Genomic DNA, 13,418 nt, shown 5'->3' on the forward strand with positions numbered 1-13,418 from the left:
GTTTTGAATTCCTGGCCTCAAATGATCCTCCCTCTTTGGCCTTCCAAAGTGCTGGGAATATAGACATGAGCCACTGTGCCCAGCAGGAAGTAATATTTAATAAGAAACAAGACCTATCCACGGGCAGGTGAGGGGGAAGAAGATTTCAGGCAAAGGGAATAGCCAGTGCAAAGGCCATGCAGTGGGAAATTGCCTGGTGGATTACAAGAATAGAAAGGAGCCACTACGGCTGAACAAAGGGTATGAAATAGCAAATAATAGTATGAAATAAAAGGTATGGAATAATGATGCTTGTTCCTCTTTCTTAATTACATTCCCCTCTTTCTAAACATCTTTTGAAGACTTCAAGGCCTAACTTATGCCCCACCTCCTTCTTGAACTCTCCCTGACTGAGCTAAGGATCACTTTTCTTTTGTGCTAAAGAGTTTCTGGGCTCTCCTGTCCTTTGCACCTGAAAACTGGAAACTGGAAAGTAGCTCCCATGTACTGTCTTCTACGGCTTTTGATTTTTTTCTGATGATTTTATTGACTCTCCTCAATTTGATTCTAGTCTTTGAGACAATTTTCTGGGTTTTTTTTTGTTTTGTTTTGTTTTTGGTGCACCTATCACAAAAGCTTAGTGCCAGTAAGCCTAACTATTGTGAAAACACACCAAGCTTCTCGATTTACTGTCTCACTACCAGGGTGCATTTGAATATTGTCATGCATTGTGGGGTCAAAAATATCAAACATCAGCATTGTCATATGGCTCAACACACACTAAAACATCATTTTATATGACACTATAGTTCAACTGTGCAGCTAATTGTCCCAATGCATTGGTCATGGTTCCAGAAAAATTCTCTTTTTGGAACCTGGGTCCTCTAAGGAAATGCTCGGTTGTAATGAAGCTATGTATCTTTGGCCACCAGACTGTCCCTTAAATTAGTTGTGGGCAGCAAATAATCAAAACAGCAAGAATAAACAAGACTATGCAATTTAGCATTTGTTTTCATTTAGGCTTAGATGCTGCATTTGAATTTTATGATGTGATTAGTTTTTAGTGATATAATTTGAGGAAAGCAATGGGTTGTTGGTACATGTGTGACCTCAGTCAAGAAATTCCTGGCCACTCTTAATAGAAGCCATGACTGTACCTGGTTATCCATAAAGGAAGAATCCACCTGGTTCTTGCTGTAGGAACTTGGTGTTGGAATTGCTTTTCCATGCCTGACTGGAAGAAGACAAGCCAGTGCCTCCAGGGATCTGCAGGCTGCCGGGAGGTTGCCTTGGTCCCCACCCCACTTCCCATCACGTGATCTGCCAGGAGTGGTGAAAATTATAACCTTCCCTGGGCTAGAGGCCCTCCTTTCCCTCCAAAATGGTAACGTGGTCATATAATTTACATTTGTTTTATGAGTCTGTGTTCTCTATGTAAGATACATGTTTCAGAGTCAATCATTTATTTTTCATCCAGACTAAAACATTTATATAAGCCTTTGGACCTCAGTCTTCTCACTTGTAAACAGGACCTGGACTAAATACTTCTAAGGTCATTTTTGGTAACAGGCCATGTGGTTGACCAATGACATTTTCATTGGTAAGATATTAATGCATCTATAACACACACAGACACACACACATACAGAGAGAGAGAGAGAGAGAGAGGCCTTTTTTCATAGAACTGATTTTTATCATAATTTCCATGTAACATTTCCATGCAAGTTTCTTTTAAAGAGTGGAAATAAATCTACTTATGGGCAATTCACATTTTGTGAACAACTTCATTACAGCTTAACCAAATTTCTTCAAACATGCCAAAGGCACTAGGAAGGACAACTTGAAAGTTCTAAAGGAAGCCGTTTGCATTTGGGAAAAAAAAACAGTAAAAAAAAGTGTCTGAGTGATTTCTTAAGTGGTGAAATCCCCCTTTTTTGCCCTTTTTCTTATGTTTTAAAAATAGCCTAAATGAAACCTTACTCAACCTTCTATAAGAAAATATACCTTTAGGCTGAGAGACAGCATTAGAAATTTCATCCTAAAGAATTATTTTTGGGAAAGGGGTATGGGGTGGAGTTATAAGAGCCTGAAGATAGAGGCTTCTAATTAAATTGACCTCTCAACCAGAACTGCAGAGTCTACGCTACAATCACCACAATTCGGTTTAAATCTGGGACAGAATGATAATTTTGTTAGTTCAGAGGTTTTTAAACTATGGTTCATAACTGCTGGAGAGTTCCGATTACTCTTCTAGGTTCTGCAAGGCATGTGTATTTGCTGGGGGACCAGGGGACTTTTAGTAAATGAATAAATAGGAGAGATTTTCACAGTCTCAGGAAGTTTAAGTGGGTCTCAAGATGGTCAGGAAGTGCTGGAGTTGTCTTTCTGGCTTTGCAGATGGCAACAAATCTACAACAAATTATGAGGGAGGAAGTGTGGAAGGGTTTTCTTACTTATGGCGATGGATTTGCCTTTATTCATCTGTACCCTCCATCCCAGTTGGTGTGCAGTGCAGGCTTGAGGAGGAAAAGCTGGTGATGGGAGCTGTAAAAGGAGAAAAGGGTAAAATTGGGCCAGCCCATGACCTTGGCCTCTGCCCTGCAAGTTAACCAACTGAGCTAACCAGCCATAAGCGAAACAGATCATTCACTCCTTAATTTGTTCAATAATGTTGATTGAATGCAATAAGTAAGTAAGGTGCCAGGTGCAGGAGATACCAAGGCAGAAGAGGTAGGCAGAGCCAAAAGTTTACACTCTTGAGGGAGCAGACATTCATGGATAAACATGCAGGTAAATGTTAATTACAATTGTAATAAGAGCTGTGATAGAAATGTCAAGGTTTACCGAGAGCACAGAGCACAGCAGCTGAGCCTAGATTGACCCTTTTTTTGTTTTTTTTTTTTTGAGACAGAATCTTTGTCTGTTGCCCAGGCTGGAGTGCAGTGGTGTGCTCTCAGCTCACTGCAACCTCCACCTCCTGGGTTCAAGCGATTCTCTGACCTCAGTCTCCCGAGTAGCTGGGATTACAGGCGTCTGCCACCATGCCCAGCTAGTTTTTGTATTTTTAGTAGAGATGGGGTTTCACCATGTTGGCCAGGATGGTTACTAACTCCTGGAGCTTGACCCTTTCAAGGAACAAAAAAGGAGGCTCATCTGTCCAGAGCAGTGGTTCCTAAGGTGTAGCCCACAGAACCCTGGGGTCCCTTGAGACCCACATGAGAGATCAGCAAGGTCAAAACTGTGTTCATAATAACACTAATGTGTTATTTGCTTTTTCACTGTGATAACATTTATCTGAATGGAGCAAAAGCAATGACGGGTAAAACTGCGGTGCCTTCCTGATAATACAGGCAACAGCAACCACACTACATGAGTGATCACTGTATTTTTCACTGCTGCACACCCCCAGTTTTTTTTAAAAAATCCAGTTTCACTTAAAAGTGCTCTTGATAAAGCAGTAAAAATTGTTAATTTTATTAAGTCTTGACCCTTGAGTATATGTCGTTTTTTGTTTTTTAAGAGATAAGGTCTCACTGTCATCCAGGCTGGAGTACATTGACACAATCATGGCTTACTGCAGCCTCAAACTCCTGGGCTCAAAAGATCCTCCTATCACAGGCTTCTGAATAGATAGGACTTATGGGCATGCCACTATGCCCAGATAATTTTTAAAAATATTTTGTAGAAACAGGGTCTTGCTATGTTGCCCAGGCTGGTCTCAAATTCCTGGACTCTTAGGAATTTGAGAGGCCAAGGCGATCCTCCCACCATAGTCTCCCAAAATGTTGGGATTATAGACATGAACCACTGTGCCCAGCCCACATGTCTGCTTAGTGTTCTGTGTTGCTGACTGGAAAGTATGCATAAAGCATTTTTGCTGCATACTGTGCTTTGAAGATGATCTCAAGGAAAAGTACTCGTGTGGTTGAGTTGTGAGCTGCACTAGCCACTTTGTCATGGAATGCCATTTTTATCTGAAAGAGCAAGTGGCAGACGAACTATAATTATTGAGACTTGGGTAATTGGCAGATGTTTCCTTGAATGAAGGATACTTATCACCTCAAGGAAAACAACTGGTAGTCTTTACTGCTTTGAGACCTTCACTTGAAGCTCTTAAGTGAAAGTTTTAGAATTCTGGAAAACTTCTTTCTGCAACTGTGACCTTGATATCCTCCCAACACTTATGCTTTTCTGATAAGATTGGTGGTGATACTATTCTAGTTACCTGTCAGACAACATAATCTCTAATTTTGCCACTGAAACTTACCAAAATCTCCTTTGTGAAAAACTGTATTTCATTTATAAATAAAGATACTGGAATTCTAAATAGAACCAAATCAAGCACCTTATCAATAAACCAGGTAGGGCTTATTCCAGGAATGCAAAAGTATTTTCATAGCAGGAAATGAACATATCATTACATTCATGTATCACTTAACCATGGAGATATGTTCTGAGAAGTGCGTTATTAGGCAATTTTGTCCTTGTTCAAACATCACTGGATATATTTAGACAGACCTCGCTTTTATAGCCAGCTACACACCTAGGCTATATGGTATAGCCTATTGCCCCTAGGCCACAAAGCTGTACAGCATATTACTGCACTGAATACTATAGGCAGTAGTAACACAATAGTAAGTATGTATCTAAACACAGAAAAGGTACAGTAAAAATAAGGTATTATAATCTAATGGGACCACTACTGTATATGTGGTCTGTCATTGACTGAAGCATCATTATACAATGCATGATTGACTGTACTTCAACGATGAAAGAAAATTAATATAAGCTTATCAATAAAAGCTTATGAGGAATTAGAAGTCAACATAGCAGCTACTCCTAATAAAATTCTAATGAAAATATGACTATAAGGAAATCACTTTAATAGAATAAAAATATTTCCAAAAAACCCTCCATTAAATGCACTACAACTTTAAAACCATTTCATTTAAAATCAACATATAGGCTGGGAGCAATGGCTCACACCTGTAATCCCTGCACTTTGGGAGGCCGAGGTGGGCAGATCACATGAGATCAGGAGTTCGAGACCAGCCTGGCCAACATGGTGAAACCCCCTCTCTACTAAAAATACAAAAAATTAGCTGGGCATTGTGGCAGGTGCCTGTAATCCCAGCTACTCGGGAGGATGAGGCAGGAGAATTGCTTGAACCTAAGAGGCAGAGGTTGCAGCGAGCCAAGGTCGCACCACTGTACTCCAGCCTGGGTGACAGAGTGAGACTCTGTCTTAAAAAAAAAAAAAATTAAAATTAAAAAATAAAATAAATCAATATATAGACAGGAAGGTTTGCTCTAACCATTACAATTTGACTTTGTCATGGAAGACTTAGTGAATGCAATAAAAGGGCAGTAAACAACTGAAACAATTGGAAAGAAGAAATAAATATTTTTGCTGATATGAAAATGTAAGAGATACTGAGTTTCTAAAAAAATTAGAATTAGTAAGAGAATACAAGAGTATGAGGATACAGGATAATGACACATATATTAGCTTTTATCTATTCTAATAAGCATATAGAAATGGAGAAAAGTATCCTCTTCAAAAAATAGTGAACAAAAATAGCTAGGGATATAATTAATAATGTAGCTACATCTACGTGAATAAAATTCAATCTTAGTAAAGGTCTCAAAACAACGTCTGAACAAATGAAAAGATATACCAAGTTCTTGGATATGAAAACGGAATATGGCATAAAATTATCAATTATTCCAAAGAAATATAGAAATTTTATGTAATTGCAATTAGAATTGCAACAGTCTTGAGAGGGGGCGAGGAGGGGAAGAGACTGGATAAAATGATTTAAAATTTCATAAGGAATACATTTATTCACTTGAGAATAAATGCTCAGGAATAGCAGGAACATAATAAAAAAGAACAGTGCAAGAGGAATTGCCTTACCAGACATCAGAGGATATTATAAAGCTGTTATGAAGTAAATATTATATTGGTATGAGAATGAGAAATAGATCACTGAAAGAGAAAAGAGGATCTGGAAGTCTTGGATATGAGAATGTAATATACATCATATGTCAAATGTGGGAGTTCAAGGTAGTGGGAAAATAATAAATTATTTCAAAAGCAATACTGGCTATTCACCTGAAATAAAGTAAAATTAAATCCCTGTTTTATACCATAAACAAAAACACATTCCCCAGAGAGTAAAGTCTTAACAAAACAAGACAAATTATTGTGGAGGCTTCATGTATGATCCAAGCACAAGGAAGCCTTAACAAGACTGGAAAACACAAGAGGCCATAAAAGAAAGATACAGTTGACCATATGGTAAATGTGGTATGATCTCATAATATACACAGTTTTTATTTGTCAATTAAAATAAAATAAAATAACTACCCCCCAAACATGTAGAGTATTAAATAGTCTAAGCAAATTCAAAACGTAAATGATAGATTTGGAAAAAATACTTGTAACCGAAACTGCAAAGAATGTACTTATATCATATAGAAAGAGATCTTATAATTTGTCAACTCAATAGAAAAACGATGAAGGAATAAGAAAAGCAATTTATAGAACCACAAAAGCAGAGTCAACAAATGTACAAAAAGATGCTTGAATTTACCATCGTTAGGGAAATGCAAATTAAAGTACTAATGAGACATCAGATCATGCCTATCAGGCCTGCCAAAATTAAAGACAAGTACAACATACATTACAAAGTTGAAACGTAAATTGTACAGCGTTTTGGGGAAGTAACATGGCAGTATCTATTAAAATTTGAAATATACATACTCAGAAGAATAAGCAAACTGTGGTATATGCATACAACAGACCACTCAGCAATCAAAAGGAAAGAACTGTGCTACACTCAACAGCATGGTTCAATCTCAAAAACATACTGACAAAATAATCCAGATACAAAAGATTCCAGACTGTACGATTCCATTTATATCAAATTCTGGAACAGGGAAAACTATCTACAGTATTAGAATATATGTATCAGTATGTTTAAATATAGCATTATTCAAGGTGGCAAAAAAGTGGGAAAAAGTGAATCCTCATTAGTACAAAATGGGAAAATGCATCATGGTAGTGCACCTCTAGACTAGCATACTGCCAAGGAAAAAGCAAAGAATAGAGCTACACTGGTTGGCTTGGAGGGATTTCTATACGGTATGATTTATAAGTGAGTACAGAAAAGCATTTATGATATAATCCATTTTGTGAAACAACGATCCCAACCTCCATATCAAAATGTGTACACATGTATATGCATGTGTGTTTTGTGGTCTGAAAATACGGAAAATACACATCAGGCATGTTAGCATGAGTTACACAGGCAGGGGAGGGAAGGAAAAGAGGAGGAAAGGGGCATTGAGCTAAAAGACCGAGCTAAAAACAACAGTATGTCTGATATGATTACATGTGCACATTTATATAATTAAAATTTATATTTATAGAGGATTACTCAAGTAAATGCTGTCAATCTTGTAGATATTTTAAATTTGGATTAAACTAGAACTTCAGAGCTCTGTAATTGGACTACATCATCTTGGTCCTTCTTTATTTTTACTGAATTGAACTTCAGCCCTCTCTATTTTACGGAGAAGAAACTAAAGCAGTAAAGCTTAATTGACTTCCCCAAATGAACACAGCTAGGAATTGGCCCACCATGGATCTGAATCCGGGTAGTCTAACTCCACAAACCACGCACAACCCTGGCCATTTGCTACAATGTCCTCTGAGGCTCTAGCAGAAGTGAGTGAGGCAAAATGTAAGGGGGTGCCAAGAGACTCAGAAAGCAAAAGAAACAGCGTTTTAAAAGTCATAAAATTAATGTTAAAAACATCCACATTGAACAAAATCATCAAAATCGTTAATGTAATTCCAGCTGCCTTGGAACCTTGTCTTTACTAACTTTTGATCTGTTTCTCATTATGGCTGTTTTTTGGCATTAAAATTAATGCCAAATGAAATAAAAATTATTTCAAAAAATATTGCATTAAAATATTATTTATCTCCATTTCTGAATTTTTTAGTGTCCCTTAAATGTGCCGGACCTGCCTGTCTCTACCATTTGGCCACCAAGTGACACTAAACAAAACCTGTGCATCTCAAAGGCTGTTTCCTCTAAAGTGGGAATGATAAGAGTTTCCCTGCCCACCGTGCCCACAGGACTAGGGTGAGAAACTAAGAAGATATGAATACAAAATTCGAGTGCAACAGGCATATTCTTGCTACTGGAGTTGCTCATGAATGGATAAGCTAGTTGAATCCCCAGACCTGGTCGTGCTCCTGCGCGCTTGGCGTGCCCACACCCATAGCTGGAAAATCGCCTGGAACCTAACGTTTGTTTGAATGGCAGCCACAGGAGTCTTCACCCATCATGCACCCCTCTCGGCCGTTCTGAGCATGTGGTGAGAGAATGGATCTCTTAAGCTAGAGCAGTGCTTCTCTAACTTAACTGCGACACAGATTCCCCTAGGGATCTTGTTAAAAACCACATCAGTCAGTCCAGTGTGGGGTGCAAGGGTCTGCATTTCTAACAAGCCCCAGGTGACGTTGAGGTTACTGGTCCACAAACCACAGTGCTTTGAGGACTGAGGAGCCAGGCTAGACATTTGGTGAGCTCAGAAGGACTGTGAAATGTCCCCAAATAATGACAGCCCTCTACTCGCCAGGCACAGTTGCGCACAATTCTTAAAAGAGTCCTGGGAGATGGGGTCCTTTATGATGAAGCCCCCCAACCAAAGACCACCAAGAACACGCTTCCAGACACGCCAGGGTAGATTAATTCAGCTTGCTGCAGCAAGTGAGGACACACGCCAGGGAACTGCAGGAGGGCATGGGAGGGGTTGTTACGGGGTTGGGGCTTGTGCTGGGAGAGTCTAAGGAGGGATCAAGGAATGAGTGGACAGTTTTAGACTGAGTGCAATTCAAGAGCAAGGGCGATTTGACGACCGGGGTTATCTTGGTCATTTGTCCAGGAGGGTGGAAGATTAAAGTGGGCTAAGATTGCCGTGAAGAGAGAAGCAATAGTCAAGTTAGTCAGAAGAGGGGGGAGTTTATGTTTGTGATTGCAGAGTGCCCATCTCTCTGGCGCTCTGGGTTGCTGGTTTGTTCTCACAGGGTCGTGGAGGGACCCTGTCTGATTATTGTTTTTATTATGTGAGTGATGGTTATGTTCCCCTAGGAACATCACAGCTAGTTTTGTCCTTTGACCTGAGCAAGCTGGGACCCTGTGCCTCTCAGGGCTCCTCACATTGGAGCAACTTCCTGGAATTTTCTAGATCCCTCCCCGCTGCCTGCGACTGGCCAGAGCTGACAGTGCTATCACTCCGGGGTGCCCTGAGTCCCGACTGAAACTCCTATTTCTCCCATTCAGAGTGCTCTCTGAATTTCTATTAGGTTGTTGAAAAAGTAATCACAGTTCTTGTTATTACTTTCAATGGCAAAAGCCACAATTCCTTTTGTACCAACGAATACCTGAGCATTGGGGTCACCGGATGCCCTGAGGACTTCACACCCATGTGATCTCCCATGGCCATGTGTCTGGACACCTCATCCAGGAGGGCAGCCTGGTGAGTGGCTTGAGCTGCCAGAATGGTCCTGCCATGCTTCAGAGAAACCCAAGTGTTCATACAGACGGGCCCACGTGAAAGTTATTTGCCTGGGGCCTGGACATCCAACAGCTGGACCCTATTCCAACCTAGCCGGCAGTTGCTGGAACAATTTTCTTGAATATTATCATCCTCATTATATAGAAGAGGAAACTGAGGTCCCCAGAGGTGAAGCAACTCCCCTGGCATTCAACAGCAGAGAAGCGGTGAAGCAGGGATTCCCACTGCTCTTACCCGCTGCGGTCCCTGCCACGCCTCGCTCACTCCAGAGCACCTCGGAGGGCTTCAGACCCCTCACGTTTGTGCTCCATCTACTGCTGACGCTTCCAACACTGTGCCTAGTTTTCAAACTGTTTAAATTTTTTTGTTGTTGTTCCTGTGTAGTACTTGGAACTCTCCATGCGTCTCCCATGTTTTGCTCTTCCCCTCCTTCCTCTGCCTGACTCTGTCTTCTCTGGATTGCTTCTGATTAGGTGCCTCCCATGCTCCTTCTGAACCCCGGGCCAGATCTGTCACAGGACAAAGGAGCACTTCAAAGTGTAAACTTTGGCTTTATGTGAACCCCAGAGACTGTGAACAACGAAGAATGTTCTCTCAAATGGCAGGAGGACTATCCAGATTGCTGGGGGTGGTGCTGATGTGAGCTGCGAGGAGGAGGCGCTGGGTGTGTGGGCAGAAATGTGAAATGTGTTAAGGCTTCTATTATGGGGTCAGCCCACCTAGTGTGGTCACCCTCCCCTCTGCCGATTTCAAGAGCTGGAAACAGAGGGAAGTTAAGCCATGACTAAGAAGCCTGGCGTCCTTTCAATGGAGAAAGGTAGCCCTGTCGCTTCAGTGAGATGAGGCCTATTTCTTGCTGCTGGAGAAGATTCCAGAACACGAAAGAAGGCATGTCTCTGTGAGTCCAGCGGTCAGCTCACCCTAGAGGCAGTGTCTATAATGGGAGGAGCCTGGGCTTTGGGGTCCACTGACCTGGGCTGGAATCTCAGCTTTGTCAGTTTATTAGCTGTGCAGCCTTGAGAAAGCTACATAAGCCCTCCGTGCCTCAGTTTCCTCATCTGAAGAGTGGAGATGATAATGTTTTTCTCAAAGGGTGGTTGTGAGAATTGAGTAAGAGGGTGTTAGTGCAGTGACTGGCACTTTGTGGCTATTGTTATCATTTTTGTAATGTTAGACCGTCTTAGCAAGGACAGTCTGAATTTGTAAGCCGGCTCTCCCGGGTGTCACATCAAAGACCTAAGGAAATCTCTCTCATATATACATAGTTTGTTTTTTAAAAATCAGTTGCAAATTTATTATCTATCAGTATATCCAGGTCTTTTGCACTCACTTTACATTTTCAGCCTGTATCATACCTGCAGGTAATAAAGTTCAAAAGCACTGCAGCTTGTTATGTAATAGAGCATCTTTCATTTATCCAGAAACTCCCACACTCCACAGTTCAATGTCAAATCAGTCCAAGTTCATTCTATTCATAACCTTCATAACTTCCTAGAAGACACTTGAATATCTTCTTTTTCTCCTTTAATATGTTATTTATCTCTCACCAAAGTTTTTCCAGTAGTTAAAAACAAAAGTCTTAAAATAGAGCTTCAACACTATTCCAGGCCTGAGCACAGCATACAATTCATTTTTTAACCTCAGCATTTCTGAAGGCCGAGAGATCTGCTGTAGCAGCAGCCGCAGTGGAGGAGGCTTAGTTAGCAGCCCCCATTTTGGGGTCAGTTTTATCAGGTTTGAATCACGTCTCTACTGCTTAACAGTTAGCTGTGTGACTATGTGTCACGTTAGGTGGCAACGACATTAGTATTGGTCACGGAGGCTGGTGGTAGTCACTGGATGTGTCTGGGCAAGTGCCCGGCAGGGCAGCAAAGGGCAAGTGGCCAGGAACAGGAGCTGTGGGAGCTCTCGGTGCTGTCTTCAGCAGCCAGTCCACCTGAGAACAAGACCTCGCCCCTTTTGATTCAACTGCAGCCAACTGCCTCTTTCCTGACTTTCTGACCTCTGCACGTTATTCATTTTGCATAATATTATTGCCCATATCTGTTCCTAAAAATGTTGCTTTCATCATGCTGTCCTCAAAAAAAGCATGCAAAATTCCCTCTTGCTGTGTCTTGTTTTTAGAGTCCTGCATGCAACAGCCTCCCTTCCTTCTTTGCCTCTCCATCCCTCTACCTCTCTTCAAACCTTCTACAAATGTCTGGAGATGGCCACAGGACTGTGACCCAGCCTGGAGACCTAGGGAGCTCTCAGTCTCGGTGAGCAACGCATGTTGCCCCAGAATCCCCCGGGGGAGAAACATATTCCCCCAGAAAAGCTGGGATCTGAACCATGGAGATTGCTTGCGTCCAGGAGTTCCTAGTGTGAACAGGGGTCTTGTTGGGCAGTAGTGAAGTCAGAATCGCTGAGGATCCCTGGGAAGTAAGGACAGAATAAAAAGAGAAGACGATGCAGGACACAGCATCTGGGAGCAAAGAAGTCTGGAGAAGCTGGAGCCTGGAATGCAAGTGAGGCAGTGGGAGGAGTTGCCAGTCCATCCAGCTGAGGCCAGCAGATGCAGGGCTCCCGAGGCCGGGCCCCGGGCTTTGGTCACTATCTTGTAGGCAGTGGGAGGTTATTGAACCTTTTTAAGCAAGGATGTAACATCATGTAATTTCCAAAGAAATGATCAGTTTAATGGTTGTAAAAGGATTTCATGGTTATTACAGAGAATTGGAAAAAATATAGAAAACAATGAGAAAATAAAAATCCTAGGGCCCAGAGTTAAATGTTATTGTACAACAATACAATAATGATAAACATTATCGACAACATTATTGTATTCTTATTATCTCTCTCCCCCACCCCATCAAAGCTACTGTGTAATGGGCGCTGATTATGTGCCAGGGTCCATTACAAGGGCTTGCTTTGTTTAATCCTCACAACACCACTGTGCTGTAGGTCAAATGCTGATTCCCATTTTCAGATGAGGAAATGTTCAAAGCCTGGGTCAAACAGTTGGAAACAGCAGCGTAGGGGTCTAGGCCCAGACAATCAGGCTCCAACACCTGTATTCTGAATCCCTGGGCCACACTGCTGCTTGGGGGTCACACAGCATAGAATCAATATACACGTGCATCAGTCGAGGGCCAGTTTTGTTTAAGATAGAGCTTGGCATCCTAATATTCTGAACTGGGTTGTCAAAAGAGAATTTTGGTAAGAGCAGGAAGGAGCTTGTGTTGGTGGGGAGTGGTTTACAGGGAGGAGGTAGGAGAGACAAGCGTGGTAGCCACAGCAATGGTCCAGAGAAGACAGGTCTAAAGGAGAAATTCCAGTGGTCCAGAGGAGAGAGGGTACATGAGTAAGTGTAGAGAATGAGTGTGGCTGAGCGCAGTGGCACATGCCTATAATCCACACTTAGGGAGGCTGAGGTGGGAGGATTGTTTGAGCCCAGGAGTTCAAGACCAGTCTGGAAAACATAGTGAGACCTCATCCCTACAAAACATTTAAAAATGATCTATGCATGATGCTGCCCACCTGTAGTCCCAGGTACTGGTGGGGCAGGTGGTGGGGGATCTGAGGTTCCCGGGAGCTGAACCTAGGAGATTCAGGCTGCAGTGAGCTGTGATGGTGCCACTGCATTCCAGCCTGGGTGACAGAGTGAGACCCTGTCTCTGAAAAACAAACGTACAAAAAGGAATGAGAGTGAGAGGGGATGGGGGCGTGGAAGTAGGAATGACCTTGATGAGTCTGCGTGTGAGCAAATGCATATGCACCATGATGCATCTGCACACACACGTGTCTATGTGAGTACAGGAAGGATTGAGGGAAAGGAAGGAATCAGGAAAATCATGGGGATTCTGTAC

At 41.9% G+C, this 13,418-nt stretch overlaps 1 protein-coding gene across 1 annotated transcript in view; it reads right to left on the reverse strand.

Moving 5' to 3' along the window:
* The window catches only part of KCTD1 (potassium channel tetramerization domain containing 1), a 195,453-nt gene extending 182,330 nt beyond the window's left edge, over nucleotides 1-13,123 (reverse strand). The window contains exons 1-2 of the mRNA XM_011939291.1: nucleotides 13,090-13,123; nucleotides 2,433-2,523 (exon numbers count right to left, since the gene is read on the reverse strand). The gene's annotated coding sequence lies outside the window, so the exon portion shown is untranslated. The remainder of the gene's footprint in view (nucleotides 1-2,432; nucleotides 2,524-13,089) is intronic.
* Nucleotides 13,124-13,418: the final 295 nt, after the last annotated feature.

Source organism: Colobus angolensis, unplaced genomic scaffold (genome assembly GCF_000951035.1).
Source record: "Colobus angolensis palliatus isolate OR3802 unplaced genomic scaffold, Cang.pa_1.0 Scaffold18, whole genome shotgun sequence".
NCBI classification, from domain to species: Eukaryota; Metazoa; Chordata; class Mammalia; order Primates; family Cercopithecidae; genus Colobus; species Colobus angolensis.